This window comes from Anolis carolinensis, chromosome 2 (assembly GCF_035594765.1).
Source record: "Anolis carolinensis isolate JA03-04 chromosome 2, rAnoCar3.1.pri, whole genome shotgun sequence".
Classification (NCBI taxonomy): domain Eukaryota; kingdom Metazoa; phylum Chordata; class Lepidosauria; order Squamata; family Dactyloidae; genus Anolis; species Anolis carolinensis.
In genome coordinates, this window is record NC_085842.1 from 250,920,247 (window position 1) to 250,935,083 (window position 14,837).

Sequence of the window (14,837 nt, forward strand, 5' to 3'; positions counted from 1 at the left end):
AAACCCCTCAAAAATCAAGACAGAAAATAAAGAACAACATTCAGAAGACCGGAATTCCAGACAGGAAACAATCAGGGCCAGCTAACGTTTCCCAACCAAGTATCCCTCAGGAAGGAATCAGCCAAGCTTTGAAGCTGCAAGGCTTTTCAATGCTAATCAATGTGAATAATGGCAATATTCACACTTGCCTCCAACAACAAGAGTTCTTTCTCCCACCCTGGACATTCTTCCAGATACAGAAACCTCACTTGTCTAGTTTCCAACAGACCTCACAACCTCTGAGGATGCCTGCCAGATGTGGGTGAAACATCAGGAGAGAATACTTCTAGAACATGACCATACAGCCTGGAAAACTCACAGCAACCCACATTATCTGCTTTGAAATAGATTATATGGCAGTGTAGACTAAAATAATCCAGTGCAAATCAGATGTGAATTATCAGCCTTTTCAGTCATTTTTTTCCACAAAACACTTTTCAGTCTTGTTTTGTTTTCAAGCCCTGTATTTAAAAAAAGTATTATGATATTCTATTACGAACTGGGGTCAAGTTGACTATCAGCCTTGGCCCCCTCCAAGGCCCCTTCTGCACTGCTATATAATCCAGATTATCAAAACAGAAAATCTACATTATCTGCTTTGAACCGGATTACTATTGTCAAGTTTATGCTTATTTATATCCCAATTTTTTCTCCAAAAGGAGACTCAAAGCGGCTACCATTAAAAGCATTACAATTTAAAATATACAAATATTAAACCAGTACTAAACATTATTAGTATTAAAACAATTCAGATTAAATCCACAAATTGACCTTAAAAACCATCTTCTTTGAAAGCCTGTCTGAAGCCCCTTCCACACAGCTGTATAAAACCCACATTGAACAGGATTATTTGGCAGTGTGGACTCAGAGCACCTAGTTCAAAGCAGATACAGTATTGTGGATTATCTACCTTGATATCCTGGGTTATATGGCAGTGTGGAAAGGCCCTCAATAAAACGTTTTTAGCCTGCCACTGAAAGGGCAACAGGGAGGGGGCCATTCTGGCTTCCCCGGGAAGAAGGGAGTTCCAGAGTCAGAAGGCCCGCTCTCTCGTTCCCACCAACCGAGCTTGAGATGGAGGTGGGACTGAGAGAAGGGCCTCTCCTGAGGATCTCAGGACCTGGGCAGGTTTGTATAAGGGGATGCAGTCAGCATGGACCTGAACTGTTTAGGGCAGTGGTTCTCAAGTGTTGCCAAATTATACATCTTTATGTTAGGAACTATATAAATCAATTTGGATAACAATATATCTATATGATACCAATACTAGAATATACGTTGCTTTTTTGAACAAATACTGCAAATAGATTACTATTATTTGTTGGTTATACGACAGGGACGGGGCTATGATCTAACATCAACTTTGTTTAAATCCAGTTCAGACCGAAGTAGGTGAGACACCACAATTCCTTTACTATACAGTTTGGAAAATATTTGTTGTTACATTTTGTATATATATAAGACTATATGACTATAGAAATATAGAACATATATATCATTTACTTTAAACCATATTATATACCATACTTTTCCTTTTTTACGTTCTACTGTGGATTACAGACTTCTGCACGTATAGTTAGTGGGATTTCTGGGAGTTGTAGGCCAGAACACCTGGGGACCCACAGGTTGAGAACCACTGGTCTAGGACTTTAAAGGTCATAACCAGCACTTTGAATTTTGCCCAGAAACAAACTTGCAGCCAGTGGAGCTGCTGAAACGGGGGGGGGGGGGGGGGGGATGTCCGTTCCCTGTAGCCAGCCCCTGGATACGGAATCGACCTGGCTGCAGCTCTTGGGCCAGCTGAAGTTTCCGAGCACTCTTCAGAGGCAGCCCCACGAAAAGCATGTTACAGTAATCCAGATGAGATGTAACTAAGGCATGGATCACCGTGGCCAGGTCTGGCTTCTGAAGGAACAAGCACAGTTGGCGCACAAGTTTTAGTTGTGCAAAGGCCCTCTTGACCACCACCAACACCTGGACCTCCAGGTTTGGCGCTCTGTCTTCAGTGGGAGTGTGACCCCATCCAGCACGGGCTGGATCCCTATTCGCAGATCTGCCTTCTGATTGACCAGGAGTACCTCTGTCTTGTCTGGATTAAGTTTCAATTTGTTTGTTGTCATCCAGTCCATTACTGATGACAGGCACCTAGTTTAGGGTTAGGACAGCTTCCTTGGCTTTAGGTGGAAAGGAGTACAGTACTCCCACACTACTTTGTGGTTCACTTTTCGATGATTCCCTGTTTTGCGGTTTTTCAATAAACTCTAAAAGACTATTATAAATCATAAAAAATTACAATTTACAGCCTAAGGGAGGAAGGAAGGAAGAAGCCAAAGGGAGAGAAAAGGAGCCCAAGCAGCAACAGGAGGAGAAGAAGGCGATTTATGAACACACGATTGGTCGATAAAGACTTAAAATAGTGTATAACTACTAAAATAATGTATAAATATTAAAATAAATATAGCGTCCCTACTTTGTGGGTGGTCCTGGAACTTAACCCCAACAGTCATTTGCATATAGGTGGCACCAAACTCCAAAACTTCAGATGACCTTTTGCAGTATATATGAGTCTACACTGCCATATTATCAAAACAGATAATCTGGACTTTATATGGCAGTGTAGAAGGGGCCTAACTGCCCTGGATCAATGCTATGTTGTCTTGTGAGATATTTACCTTTCTCTGTGAGAGAACTCTGGAGCCACAAATCCCAGAATTCCAGAAGACAGAGCCATGGCAGTTAAAGTGGCATCAAAGTGCTATAATTCTGAAGTGTGGGTGGTCTAAAAAGCTTCCTCTTTTTCTGATGCCTTCCACCTTAACAAGCATTCTTGTGTTTTCTAGTGAGGCATGTATTCTCATGAAATCATTTTAGTGCTACAGTCTCAGGGTGGTCATCTTGGCTTCGCTATAGTGGGCAAGCTTTGGATACGTTTAAGCCAATCAATTCATTTATATTTTTATTCACTTCCAGCATATATAAACATTTCATCCATCACTACATACTAAGTGGCACAATTTTTTTTGTTTAACGGGAGATTTGATGGGGACATATTAATACTTTAATAAAACTTTATTTATACCCTGCCCCATCTCCCCGAGGGGACATTCATTCAAATGAGTTGTTTTCCTTCTTGTTACCTTTCTTCACCGTACGGTTTCCACAGACATTCATAGAAATAGGAAATATTATAAGATGGACGGTTGCAGCTGTGTTATTCAATGATATATCTACATTTCAGTATCTTTTATTACCATTTTATAGCAACATTATTCTACTTCAGCTGATGTGCAGAATTTTGGGGAAATCTATCATAAAGATGCATGCTCCACATTCTCATTATATGATATAGGACTCCAGATACCTTAAATATTACCATATTTTATTGAATAAAAAAATATTTGCTGGAAATCAAACAGCAATTTCAGTATGTTAATAGACCAGACAAGCTTGATACAAAGTAATCAGAATAAGGAGCAGTATATAAAACTGTAGGCGTGACAGAAAAATGCCTTTACTGTAATAAAATGGACAGAAATTTTGTCCAGTTTATTACAATAAAGATAGAATACAGAATAATAAAAACAGATTCTCTTTTGTATTGTTTGCAAATTTCAAATGTGTAGATAGAAAAATGTTGATACTATTGTATCATTCATGAAATTTGTATCAATAGTATATGCATCGGACGCGATGAAAAGGAATTCCTGCCATATCTTCCCGATGATCCCGAGCATAGTCCCATAGATAATAATCCAGGAGAACAGGGTTAATTTTGTCACGGATATCCTTGCCTTTCTTTTTATAAAGGTCCAGCAAACGCTTGCAAATGAGTTCACAGCACCAAATAGAACAGCCTCGGATTTCCACCTCCAGCTTGTCTCCAGACTGGAACATGTGCCCTACAAGATACAAGGAAGGTATCAGTGAGAAGAGGGATTGGCAAGATACTAAAACTTCAATTTGGCTTCAGGATTTATTTATTAGATAATAGTGCCTTCAAGCTGCCTGCTAATTTATGGTGACTTCATGGATTTCATAGGGTTTTCTTAAGTAAGGAATGCTCAAGTCATACTTGCTATTGCCTTACACAGCTTCTGGTATTCCTTGATAGCCTCCCTTCCAAATACTAATCAAGCCTTACTTTGCTTGGTTTCCAAAATCAGAGATAAATTGTTATGCTGAAATCTGGATCTGAAGAGAAGCTAACTGCATGGTAACACTGAACATTTACACCGGCAGTTTATCTCTATTTTTTTTAAAAAAGCTCTCATCCCTTGGAACTGTAGAGGGGCAATAAAGTATGATAAACCCTACTGAGTTTACTCTCAAGGGGTATAGCAGACATGGGGAATATGTTGCTTTCTAGATGTTATATAAAACTATATATTCCTCACCCTCAGTATGGGGCATGGTCTAACTATAGATGAGGTGAATTGGAGACCATCAATGTTGTGTATCAGATGTGGAATTATGTGATCTATTGAGACAGAATGTGGCCCTTTAGCACTCCAGCATGGCCCAACCTTCCTACCACCAGAAAAAAATCCAGCTCTCAAATGGAGAACTGCACCCATAGAAGCCTTCAGGGAAAGTGATTCTCCATCTCACATGATTTGGGGGAAAGTATCATACCTTTACTGGCTCCAAAATAAGCCTTTCTCAAAATGTGAAATGGGTGCCCAATTAATTTTAAGTGTGCCAATGTGCCTGGCTAGGATGGAAAATTGGGTGGATACAGCCTCCAGACCACGTGTGGCTGTCCAACCCTGCTACACAGAACTGTAAACATCCACAGGCTCAAAAATGTTGCCTGTCAAAGGACTACCAATCCTGCAAAGTCAAGATTTTTCTATTATCGTCACAAGAGATATTTATGTACACTTGTACAGCATAGGAATTTATCGTGATGCTGAATAGTGCCGTACCTTCTTAGAGTGTTTTCATCAGTTCATCAGAGTATTTCATTGCTCCCAAATGAACCAGCACCTGTGGTAGCCTATAGTCAGCAAATATGGTCACACTGGAAATGTCACTGAAGCAGCCGTCTCCTTTTCCCTCCAACACACTCCATATGTCGGCTACAAGGATTTGGGTTCGTTTGTAAAAAGCCACCTTTCTTCCCTGAAAGAGAAAAATATACAAACCACCACTGTAATGCTTTTTTATTTATCTGGGCATAAATAAATAAATAAATAAATACAATTTTTACACAAAAACAGCAGCTGTGTTTTTGGTAATCTACATATATCAAGTATGTATGTTTGTCTATCTGCATCACAAAAGCTGCTACTAGATGAAATAGCCCTCTGTGGCCCCTTCTATACTGCTCTATATCCCAGGATCTGATCCCACATTATCTGTTTATCCCAAAATATCTGGCAGTGTAAATTTATACAATACAGTTCAAAGCAGATGACCTGGGATCAGATTCTGGGATATAGGGCAGTATAAATCCACCTTGAGATGTTACTGGGTAGGCTGTTGCTAGTTCAAGCGGCCCCTTTGTGAGAGGAAGAAAGGGGGGGGAGGAAGAGATGGAGCAGGGAAGAACGAAAAAGAAGAGAAAGAAGGAATTGAGAAAAAGGAAAGAAGAAACGATAGGCGAGGGAAGGAAAAATGAGAAAGAAAGGAAGGGGAAAGAGATACGGGAGGAGAAAGAAAAAGGAGGGAAGAAAAGCAGAGAAAGGAAAGAAAGAAGAGGGGGGAAGGTGTATGGGGGAAAACAAGGGGAGAAGAAAGAATAAAATGGAGAAGGTGTATGAGGGAAATAGAGGAAGGAAAGAAAGAAAGAGTCTAAAAGCAATTTCAAGCCCTCTGTTCTGAAGGGTTCCAACAACCTCTGAAGCAGGTTTGGGGAAACAAAAAGGAATGTAGGGGGAGAAGGGAATGAGAAATCAAAGCCTCCTCTGTTCAACCATTAAAGCACGCTGCAGATGAAAACAGCATTTCTCTTTGTCAGGAAGAATCTAGGTCCAAGTTCTTGCTCGTTACTTCTTATAAAAAAAACGAGCTATGCCAATGCATTTTAAAACCCTGCAAACATTAAGCTTTTTTCTATTTATTAAGCATTAACAAGTGTTTTGATGGGTTTTGTACTGACTGATCAACTCACATTATAGAATTTAAAATGTTGTTTCAAATAACATTTGATGGCTGCTGTTAAAAACTGTTTTTCTAATAAATACCCTCAATTTGATTTCTGGATTTTTATACGTATCTATATCAATCTGTCTAGATGCACAGATATGTTTAGTTTTAATCTATATACTTATATAAATGTACATGAGCGCATAGACATATACCATTTTAGCTCTATACAGTAGTGGTCCTCAAACTTTTTAAGTCAAGGGCTGTTTCATGGTCCCCCAGACTGTTGGGAGACCGGACTATAGTTTGGGGAAAAAATGAACAAATTCCTATCCACACTGCATATATCTTATTTGTAGTGCAAAAAACATGGAAAAAACAATACAATATTTAGAAAGAAGACCAACTTTAACCAATATAAGCTTACCAGTATTCCAATGGGAAGTGTGGGCCTGCTTTGGGCTGAGATTGTCAAGTTAATTAGGATTGTTTTTGTGTGCCTTTGAGCTGTTTCAGAGATAGGGAGACCCTGAGTCTAAAGTTTAGGGTGGGGCTGGGTAAATGACCTTGGAGGCCTCATCCAGCCTAAACTTAGTTTGGGCATCTCTGCTATAGAGGGTTTTCAGTGTCCTAACAAAATCTAATATGGTCTTCTAAGAACTGTTTTAACTCCCCTCTTTTTGCTAGCGATCCTTGCCTACCTATGTGGAATACGATGGAAACCAATGATACAAGTCAGGTTGATCTATGAAACATCTTCACAGAAAGAAACAATCTGAAGCAGTTATAGCCAAGTATGCTGGAATCTACGTTGTCAATATGAACACACTCTCGTTACTACTGGGAACTGATGCAGCCACCAAGGTTTTATTACAACTCTAAACCTCCTACTTTGCAACTATAATAACTGATGCAAATTAAATGCAAGTGCAAATATTAGATTTGCAAAAGCCCTTCTGAACAAATCCTGTTAAGAAAGTGCTGTGATAGTGCTGCTTTAAGTTGGAGGCACACAACAAAAGGAATATGATAAAGATCACACTAACCATGATAAACAGAATAAAGCATGCAACACAGTATGACTATACTGCAATGCCTTTGTAATAAAATATTACTTTCTTTTCACTACAGATGGTACTGTACAGAAGCACAGTAAAGATATTGTTGAACTGCAAATACCAGCATTCACTGCCATCAGCAATGCTGGCTGGGGCTGAAATTTGGTAGAAATTAAAAGATAGAAAAAATGTGCTACACCAAAAATCAGGGTGAATAGGGATATTTCATCTCAAATAGGCAATAGCTACAACCATGGCCAGGAAAAATTAAGCAACATTGTCACATGTAACGATGTATTCTAGGATGCAACAAGGAATATTCCCAAGCACAGGAATCTTACCTGAAATGTAGCCTCATCTCTAAAGCATGGAGTGTTATTTATTTATATCTCAACAACCAAGTAACTACGTTTACAGTCACAATTACTAAAGTAAAAGTCTACTTCTTTGTCAGCTCACCTCAGAATAAAACCAACTGATTTTATTTCTATTTGGTTCAACTATATTATTACTTATTTATTGCTTCTGTGTTCAAGATAAACTTCTTAGCAAACAAAATTAAAAATAGATGATAATAAAACAAATTTATCAAGGTTTAATCCTTCCCTCCTTAGCTACAACCAGAATTCCGGTATACCCCCCCCCCCAAGTATCAGATATAGTAATAAAAAAATCAATACCAAAAAACTCACATGGTCACCAATAGGAAGGCTTAATTAATTAATACTATGGAATGGTCACATGAGGAATTCTGGTGAAGAGGTCTCAGCTAGATAGAAGAAAAATTACCTGCACCTAAAATATATGTTGTAGTCGTACTCTGGGGTTTTCTCCTATGGTTACTTTTGAATTAAAAAAACTACAGAATTTCATATTACATAAACATATTACAACTTGATCCTTGGACCTTATGATTCAGCACCCTATATTATGAATAACGAGACAAGCCTGTTCAGAAATAACACCATAGAACCTGAATCTAAATTCAACTACATAATTGAGCAACCCATGAAAATTTTGCCTTGAACTGAGTTTTGAATATCCCTCAAAATCAGAGGTAACAACTGTGTAATCGGTCAGATGTTGAGCTGCAAACCAGCATAGCCAATGGTGAGGAACATGCAACTTGCAGTTCAACAGCACTGGGAGATGTCTCGAGTCCTCATGCAGAGAATATGATACAATATGAAATAACAATAACATCTGGAAGTTCATAAATGTGCCCTTTACTGTCTTAAATCAGGGTCACTGATCCAGAAGTTCTTATTTGGAAAGTAAGTAGGAACTAACCTTCGTCGAGTGCTCTGTTGATGGCAGCGCAAAGAGACCAGTAGCCACTGTATGCTTTGCCCTTGTACTTAACCAGGCATTTGTGGTCTTCATGTTCAGACCAAAAGGAAAAATTGAGGGCATCAGCAAGGAATACCCAATTGACTGCATCTTCATTTGTTGCTTGAGGATTCAGCTCATGAGACTTCCATCCAGCCACACTAAACTCTTTCTCCATGACTTTATCAAATAACATCTCAGCAACTTTCTGCACACCATCATCTTCAATGTACACATCTTTGCTATTTTCAGCAATGAACTTGGCAGATTCTTTTGGGTTCAAGAATGCTTCCATGTTGTATTTCTGAATAAAGATAACTGCTGTTAATAATAATAATAATAATCATCATCATCATCATCATCATCTATATTTCTATACCGCCCTATCTCCTCAATTGGGACTCAGGGTGGTTAAAAGCGGCAAACATTCAATGCTGTAAAATGTAAACAACAAATAAATAAATTACCATATAATTACCTGCACCTAATAACATTAAAATCGACATCGAGCAATAAAACATTGCAACAAATTGAACATCACACAACTAAAAGTTACATTTTAACTAATAAACTGTTTAAAACCAGATTTAAAGTTGACACAAATAAAAGTTTTATAGTCTGTTACTCTACGAGTCTATTTCATCATAATTTGACACGGTATACAAAACAGAATATGTTTGTCACAGGATAAAGCTATGGTAATTTACTCTGCTGGCAATCAGGTTCACTTTCCGGTTTATTCTAAAGTTTACAATCCAATCCATATGCATGTTATTCAACTCTAATAAGTACAGTGGTGTACACACAAGAATATAATGAATAAAACTGCAAGCAATGGGTGCTTTTGTCAAATATTGCATGTGAATGATACCCACAGTAGGCATTAGCAATATAGACATGGACTAGGTCCCATGACTGCAGCACTATCCTATCCTATCCGATTTGTTGTCAATCCACTCCTTTGGCCCTCATGCAAATGGCAGATTTGCAGCACTATGGGATGCTCTTAAAAATTAAACAGGCAGTACAGATCCTATCCTACAAAGAAACCATTTCTGACACTGCTTTTCAGTGTGGATTATTTGTACATTGGGTTTTTGGGTAGTAAACTACCACGTGATATACTCATATGTGTTCATCCGTTTTCATTTATTCAGCAAATGAGTGTGAATGGAAGCTTGCAATTGAAATGGATATTCTCACAATTTGGTCATAACAACTTCCCATAGTCAAACAAGCAACTGCTTAAGACACAAGAAACAAAGTTTCATCTTCCATATTATCCAGCTCTCAGTTCTCAATGGGGGAAGGGGATGGTTTACAGTGGGGCAAAGAAGAAGTTTAAAAAGCTTTTTAAAAGTCAAACTGATTCCCGGCATTTAAGTAAGAGTAGGTAAAAGTTTCCCACTGATATCAAGTCCAGTATCCTCGAATGTAAAGATACTGTATATCATTGAACACCAAAGTCAGGATCATCCATGCTATATTTAGATTTCTATGTATGGTTGTAAAAGCTGAAGAGAGCTAATAGGAAGAGAATCAACTTTTTATTGCATGGGTATCATGGCTAACAGAGCACTTGTTCTTTTAAAATAATCAAAGCCACCTAAGGTGTTGTTTGAGGTCCACAATTTTCCGACTCCATCCTGCTTCCTAATCCATCTGAACACATGCTTGGAGAGAAGATAAGCAAAGAGCTGTGGTCTCCCAGGTAACCCTGGCTGGCTGCTTCAAGGTAAGGTAATCCCACCAAAGCACAGAAATCCCTGTTTACTGCTAGAAGAAACCACTGCTCTGCAATGGATGTTTGCCCGTTTCCTCTGAAGCACTGATCTCAGACCGTTTTGACAAAATAGAATGCAAGCAGCAAGCAATAATCCTGCCTGGAGTGTCCCTTTCTATGCCCATTACATGTTGAGCAAAATTGTCCATGTGGGTGTCTCAGATAGTAGTGATACTTTGGCTTGCTGATAGTTCATGCACAAAATTATTAAAAACATTGCATGAGTACAAAGTGTATATGAAGCATCAATGAATTTTATGTTTAGACTTGCATCAGAAATGAATTTTGTGTTTAGATTGTGTCCCATCTTCAAGAGATATCACTCTATAGGTATACCCAAATACAGGTACTGTTGATATCACCTTAACTCCCATAAAAAGGTACTGACAGTAAGTCTAGTTGTGTCTCGCTCTGGGGGTTGCTGCTCATCTCCATTTCTAAGCCAAAGAGCCAGCGTTGTCCGTAGACACCTCTAAGGTCATGTGGCCAGCATGACTGCATGGAGGGCTGTTACCTTCCCACCAGAGAAGTACCTATTAATCTACTCACATTTGCATGTTTTTGAACTGCTAGGTTGGCAGAAGGGCTAACAGTGGGAGTTCACTCCGCTCCCTGGATTTGAACCGCCAACCTTTTTGGTCAGCAAGTTCAGCAGCCCAGCAGTTTAACCCACTGCGCCAGCGAGGGCAGCCATAGCTCAATATTATGGCACCCTGGGATTTGTAGTTGGACCTCTCTGGCAGAGAAAGCTAAAGTCCTTGTGATTTATTTATCTATTTTGTGTCAAAAGCACTGCATAAATAAATATAAAACTAATAAAAATAGAGGGAACACAGGCAGCTAAATAATTTTTGACCAAAAACGGGCAACGGTGACTGCATTGCCTGTAGCTCGCAACAGTTCTTCCTCTGTGCATGAGGCAGGGCATTGTGGGCAAGCATACAAGTATAGAGTTGTTTGTTCTGTTCCACAGTCACACAAGGTGGAGGATCCTTCTAGGTAGTGTCATTTGGCCAGGATATCTTTTGATCTGCCCATTCCACTTCTGAGTCTGTTCAGGGATTTCCAATTTGCCCATTTGTGGTTTGTTCCTGGAGGAAGATCCACGTGTGTGTGTGTGTGTGGGGGGGGGGGGGATCTGTTAATGTGCGATTTGTGTATTGCTAGTGTATAAATGAAATTTGTGTCTTGCCTGTATTGCATACTGATTGCATCATCCAGAGTGTACTATAGTCTGGAAAGAGTTAATTACTAAGAAGCTTTGTTGACCTTGATGTGTGGCTGGAACTGGGGAGTATCCAGACACAAGTGTGTGTGCATTACTGATTGCATCAGTTCAGTTCTGTTCTGAGTTGTTTTGAGTGCTGTCTGCCTAGGTGTTAAGTCCTGTCCATTGTCTGCAAGTCTGTTTGTCTTGATTATTACTGAACCCAGTAAAACCTTGTATATAGTTTTACCAACGTCTCTGATGTCTCTTCATTCTGCATTCCACTGATTCCATCCAATTACTGCTGCGCTGCAAATTACTCTGACAGCATCCAGTTGGGATTTCCTAATTTAGCTGCCCAGAGGGATACACTTGCTGTTGCTGGGGGAACATTTAAGAAGAGTGGTGGTTCTCATGAAGCTTTACCTTGATTTGAGTCTACTGGGAGGAGGCTGATAGCCATGCAGAAGATTGCTTTCACAGTCACTTTCTGTCACTGTTAGCAGCAGCTTCCCGTCACACATTGGGGGGGGGGGGGGAGGCAATGCCAGCTAGCTTGTGGAGCTTATCAACAGGTGTAGGTTTGAGACATCCTGTGATTAGCTGTGTAGAAATAAATCAAATAGGTAAATAGAAGCTTTATCCCAGTCTTTAAATCAAGATAAACTCTGCTGTGTAATAAGATTGTCGCTTAGGCTTGAATGTAACAGTAACTGTATCTTTATTCAGGTTCAAAAGTTCAAAACACACACAGGGCATCAGTATATAACAGTCCTTTTAAACATGCCTCATTTCTTCCTTAAATAATCAAACTTAGGAGAGCATGACAGCCATTTTATTCCTGGCCAAAATCCTGTCAGCTACAGTACTTTCTTCCACATCAGAATAAAAATGTCAGTTGAAAACCGTTGGTCTCAGTGCAGCAGCCAATCAGAATCCTGGCTGGCTCAGCCAATCAGCTATCGCCAACAACAATTCCTTTTCCAGTTAACTCACCTCTAACATGGAATCTCTTTTAAAATCCTTCACAATCTGAATGTTTCGTTCAGTCTGTTCACTTGCTTCACGTGGACATACTTCTGCCAGATAGGACAGGCGCACTCAGCAGTTGAGTATGACAAGGCCATTTTGGGCCTGCACCCCACGTGCTGCCAGTAAGTTTCCGCAGGATGTTGCTGCGTGCAGCTACTTTGTGCTTGGTGTTCATGCAGTGTTTCCTAAATGTTAGTGTTCAATCTATGGTGTAAAAGGTAAAGGTTTTCTCCTGACATTAAGTCTAGTAGTGTCTGACTCTGGGAGTTGGTGCTCATCTCCATTTCTAAGCCGAAGAGCCGGCGTGGTCCGCAGACACCTCCAAGGTCATGTGGCCGGCATGACTGCATGGAGCGCTGTTACATACTTGTACATATTACAAACCGGCCTCTGGGAGGGATGTGCCAAGCCCAGGGTGTTTTCCCTCCCTCCCTCTCTCTCTCTTTTCCCGGGACCTATTTTGGCGGGAAGGATGTGGGGGTGACACAGAGAGAGCACCTCCTCTCCCCCTCACATGTGGGCCCCACTCTTGGGCCTGCTTCCCGGCTCTCCCAGGCGCCGGTGGGGAAACCCCTGCAGACTCCTGGGCGAACGACTCCCAACGAGTCCAGGCTGCACCATAACTTCCGCAGGTTCCCCCCTTACCTGCGCAGGACTCTTGAGGGGCTCCGCGCTGTTTCCAAGAGAGGCCACCCACGTCGCGGCGCTCCCTTCCTTCCTTCCTACCGCTGCCCAATCAGAACGGCCTGATTTGCATAAGCCAATGGCTCGGGAGGCGAACGTCACTCGTTACAGGCCTTTCAGGGCGGGCCCCTCCCTGCTTTCATTTCCCAGCACAATGACAAGTCAGGGAATTGATTGGAAACGAAGACGTCCCTCCGCTTTTGCTATTTCCCCGACCCAACTTCTGTTTTCTTCTAGGCCCAACTCCTGCTAAAGTTTTGTCGAAGGGAATCACTGGGTTGCTGAGTTTTCCGGGCGGCATGGCCATGTTCCAGAAGAAAACTCGTCTGCTGGAGGCAAGTGTGAATGTTGCCATTAATCACCTTGATTAGCATTGAAATGCCTAACAACAGACTACACAGAGTAGCCACTGAAATCCACAAGCATGTGGGCAATTTCAAAAGGAGGAACCTGTGAAAATGTACAAAATCTGATTACCAGTATTAACTCAAATCAAGACAGAAAATAAAGAACATTCAGAAGACGGGAAATTCTGACAGGAAACAATCAGGGCCAACTAACACCTCCCAACAAAGGATCTCTCAGGAAGGAATCAGCCAAGCTTTGAAGCTGCAAGGCTTTTCAATGCTAATCAAGGTGAATAATTGCAATATTCACACTTGCCTCCAACAAGAGTTCTTTCTCCCACGCTGGACATTCTTCCAAATACATAAAACTCCCTTGCCTAGTTTCCAGCAGACCTCACAACCTCTGAGGATGCCTGCCAGATGTGGGTGAAACATCAGGAGGGAATACTTTTGGAATATGACCATACAGCCTGGAAAACTCACAGCAACCTAATGCATTTATCATTTTTTGTAAAGGGAATCAAAGGACACATCTACATTCACACGTTTTAACTACCTAGGGTATTGCAAGATTTTTCTCTGCCAGTGCTGGTGCCAAACTGCATTACTTCTAGTTGTAGATGCACCTAAAGGCGTTTTGATGGTTAAAAGAAATGTTGGCCGATTTGAACATAACACCATTCTTTTGGCTCATCAAATAAAACCAAGGTGTTTCTCAATAGTCTTAACTCCAAACTACTCAAGAGTGAAGTTGAATGTCAGGATTCCCTACAGCAAATCTGTTTCCACACTGGAGACAACATATCGACGTGCCTCTTCACATTGTATGTACTTAGGTTAAACCAAAGGGATTTTAAAAAATGTTCAGAATAAACTTTCACAATGCAGATGGTGGGAAATGTAAAATGAATTACATTGAATGTACTTCAACATTATTCTAGCTGCAACCACTTAAACCTACAAACTTCTATACATCCACATATTTTAAGATTCTGAGATGTATATAAATAAAATGTTAAGATAATGTAAGATTTTCCGAGATACACCCATATTGCAGTGGTTTTGGAAGTTGGACAAGCCCACTAGACCATGGTTCGAATTGGAAAACCCACTGGTTGACTTCAGATGAAGGCAATGGCTATTCTCCTCTAAACAAATCTAAAAAAACAAAACAAAACACCCCCGCCCATAATAGGTTCCTTTTTGGGTCAGAAATTAATTGGAAAGCATACATTTTCTGAGAGGCTTCATTGGTGTGTGCTTCACTTAGA

General features: G+C 40.4%; 1 pseudogene; it reads right to left on the minus strand.

Annotated features, from left to right (window-relative positions):
* Positions 1-3,397: 3,397 nt before the first annotated feature.
* LOC100558656 (queuosine 5'-phosphate N-glycosylase/hydrolase-like) lies at positions 3,398-14,754 on the minus strand (annotated as a pseudogene).
* Between the last annotated feature and the right edge of the window lie 83 nt (positions 14,755-14,837).